Source organism: Orycteropus afer, unplaced genomic scaffold (assembly GCF_000298275.1).
Source record: "Orycteropus afer afer isolate SDZICR_OR568_19922 unplaced genomic scaffold, OryAfe1.0 scaffold00092, whole genome shotgun sequence".
Lineage (NCBI taxonomy): Eukaryota > Metazoa > Chordata > Mammalia > Tubulidentata > Orycteropodidae > Orycteropus > Orycteropus afer.
In genome coordinates this window covers 6587529-6591403 of record NW_006921679.1, presented here as the reverse complement: position 1 = coordinate 6591403, position 3875 = coordinate 6587529, and positions in this window count along the sequence as shown.

Here is a 3875-nt window from a genome sequence, read left to right as displayed (position 1 = left end):
CCCTATCTTTATATCATAAGCAACTCTTTGTGGCTTGGTCCTTGGACTCAGAAATACACTAAAGGCTGAGTACAGACCACGATGTTCTTCTTCTGTATTTTATTTGGAAAACATTAAAATATCATTTACCTAGAGGGGTTTCCTATGCGGGGGCAGTGGCGATTCAGTGGTAGAATTCTCCCCTTCATGCAGGAGATCAGAGTTCGATTCCAGGCCGCTGCTCCTTATGGGCAGTCAGCGGAGGCTTGTGTGTCGCTAGGAGGCTGAACAATTTTCAGCAGAGCTTCCAGACTAAGATGGACCAGGAAGAAAGGCCTGGCAATATTACCAAAAACCAGCCAGTGAACAATGTATGGATCATGACCGTCCAGTGTACAACTGATCAGGGATGGCACAAGGCCAGGCAGTGTTTAGTTCCATGGTGCATGGGGTCGTCATGAGTTGGGGACCAACTCAACAGCAGGTAACAACAACAGGTGTTTTCCAAGAATCTCAGAAATATAAACTCATTTAACCCTCGTAATCACCCTGCCAAACCCATGCCGTTGAGTTGATTCTATCTCTCAGTGCGCCTAAAGGACAGAGGAGAACTGTTGCATAGGGTTCCCAAGTCTGTCAGTCTTTACAGAAGCAAGGCCCAAACCAAACTCGCTGCCGTGGAGTTGGTCCTGTCTCACAGCACCCCTAGAGGACAGAGTGGAACTGCACCAGAGGGTTTCCAAGGGTGTCAGTCTTTATGGAAGTAAACTGCTTTATCTTTTTTTTTTTTTTTTATGGAATGGTTGGTGGATTCAAACTGCTGACTTTTGGTTAGCTGGTGAACACTTCTGGTTATCAACCACTGTGCCACCAGGGTTCCTTAACAACTCTGAGGTAAGTACTATTAGCCATTTTAGAGGGGTAAACCGAGGCACAGAGAGCTTAGGTTACTTGTCTAAGATCACACAGGTAATAAACACAAGCACGGTGACTTCCACCCAGTGGGTCCAGTCTGTTAGCCTGCACACTCTGCTGCCTCTGACAGCGCACATTCCATTGTGGTGTGGGCGCCGTCACAACTCACAGGAGCCAATTGGGCACACCCCTTCCGAACTCTGTGACATCACCTTGGTAACCTGAGATTGGCCACGGTGGGAGTATTTACACCATGGAAATCAGCAAACGCTACAGATCGGGGTTGCTTGCCCTGATGGTCAGACCTCCCTACCACACCACGGCTCCCTCCTGGCTTTGCACCCCACCTTGGACTTCTCTCCATCTTGAAGAGTCTCCTGACTGAACCCAGCCAAGTATCCATCTCCTGTTCCTCCAGACATCCCAACTGTGAAGTTAATATAGTCCTTGGCCTCCTGAGGGTGATGCTGTGACCAAAATGTGGACTTTGGCCACTAGGCTGACCTGGCTTTGAATTCTAACTCCACCACGTTTTATCGAGACAGGTGCCCACTTTTAGTGACTTACTTCCTGGCTCTGTTTCCCTCATCCAAAAAATGAGACCCATGAAGTGGGGCTGTGATAATCCAAAGTGAGGCCAGAAGAAAGCCCAGAGCCCTGACCAGCTTCTCCAAAGCACGGTGCTACCTTCCCTCCACACATGTCTCACCCCTGTGCTCGAGTCACAGGCACATGTCCTCTGAGACCTTCCCTTGCTTGTCTTTCTGCTTGAAATTCTCTTCCCACACATCTTCATGGGGCTGCTTCCTCTACTTAGGTGTCACCTGCAGGGTCAGGGTTCCCTGCTACCCCATTGCACTGACCACACACATACCTCACTCTGTCCTCCGTCCCTAGGATGTTTCCTTCATAGCGCTTATAGGTGCTGAAAATGATCTACCATATTTGTTTGGTTAGTTGGTGAGTTGATCATGTGTCCTGTATGCATTTCCTAGGGCTGCCATGACAAAGGACCACAAAATGGCAGCTTTAAAAAACAAATGTATTGCCCCACGGTTCTGGAGGTTAAATTCCACACCAAGGCATCAGTAGGCCCTGCTGTCATTGAGGCTTCAGGGAAGGTCCCTTCTTGTCTTTCCAGCCCCCATGGTCCTTGGCTTCTGCTGTAGCTTAACTTTGTCCTGTCACATGGCTGTTTGCCACCTGTCTATGTGTCTTCTCCTCTTATATAAAGGCATCACTCAGATTGGTTTAGGACCCATCCTATGCTAGTATGACCTCCTGTTAACTATTTACATCTTCAAAGACCCTATTTGCAAACAAGGTCACCCCACGTTCATAGGTACCAGGGATTAGGATTTCCACATATCTTTTTAGAGGACACAGTTCAACCCACACCATCTCCCTCCTTTACAACATGAGCTCCTTGATGTCAAGATCAAAAACAAACAAAAAAACCCAAATCCACTGCTATAGAGTGAATTCTGACTCACAGCGCCCCTAGAGGACAGAGTAGAACTGCCCCATAGGGTGTCCAAGGCTGTCAATCTTCACAGAAGCCAAGCCCAAACTACACCCACTGCCATGGAGTCGATTCTGACTCACAGCGCCCCTAGAGGACAGAGTGGAACTGCCCCATAGGGTTTCCAAGGCTGTCAATCTTTATAGAAGCAAAGCCCAAACCACACCCACTGCTGTGGAGTCGATTCTGACTCATAGCGCCCCTAGAGGACAGAGTGGAACTACCCCACAGGGTTTCCAAGGCTGTCAATCTTTACAGAAGCAAAGCCCAAACCATACCCACTGCTGTGGAGTCGATTCTGACTCACAGCACCCCTAGAGGACAGAGTGGAACTGCCCCCATAGGGTTTCCAAGGCTGTCAATCTTTACAGAAGCAAAGCCCAAACCAAACCCACTGCTGTGGAGTCGATTCTGACTCACAGTGCCCCTAGAGGACAGAGTGGAACTGACCCCATAGGGTTTCCAAAGCTGTCAATCTTTATGGAAGCAGACTGTCTCATCTTTTTTCTGTGGAGCAGCTGGTGGGTTCAAACTGCCGATCTTTTGGTTAGCAGCCAAATACCTTAACCGCTACACCGCCAGAGCTCCACCAGAACTGTTTGTACAACAAAACAAAACACTGCCCACTCCTGCACCAGCCTCATAATCATTGCCATGTTCGAACCTGTCACTGTAGCCACTCTGCCAATCCATCTCGTTGAAGGTCTTCTCTTTCTGTAACCCTCTATTTTACCAAGCATTCTATCCTACTCCAGGGACTGGCCCCTTCACCAAATGACCAAAATATGGGCTGTTTCCACTATTATTTTCCTTAGCCTTCATCATGGGTGGATTCTGGGTGGTATGAATGGTTAACACACTCAGCTGAAACGTTGGAGTTTCCAGTCCACCCAGAGGTACCAGGCCCTCTACTTCTGAAAGATCAGCTCCTGAAACCCTGTGAGGCACGGTGCTCCTCTGACACACATGAGGTCACCAGGCGTCAGCCTCTGCTTGGCAGCCACTGATACCTGGTCCTGACTGTCCTGTGTGGGATGTTCCATAAGCAAGAACAGAAGCATTCTTCAGTCCTTTGTCACCTCTCAGCGAAGCAATCGGTGGATGCTCCGGCCAGGTGTCCGGTTGGCTCATGTCCAGGCAGCATGCAGATGAGTCCCGGGCTTCACAGCCCTTTACACAGGCTGAGAGGTAGGGAAGGGTTAAACAGAAGTTACATCGTCAAATATTTATCAAAGGCTTTTGATTTGCCAACTTGCATTTCCAGCCAGCACAGAGCAAACCTTTCTCTTTCAAGTAGCATCTGGCAAGACCTCTGGTTACCCCTGGCTGTGGTTAGCGGGGAATGTGTGGGCAGAAGAAATGCTACACTGGAGACAGCGTACACTTTCCTGACCTTGGAGCGTGTGTGTGTGTGTGTGTGTGTGTGTATATATATACATACATATATATATATATATAT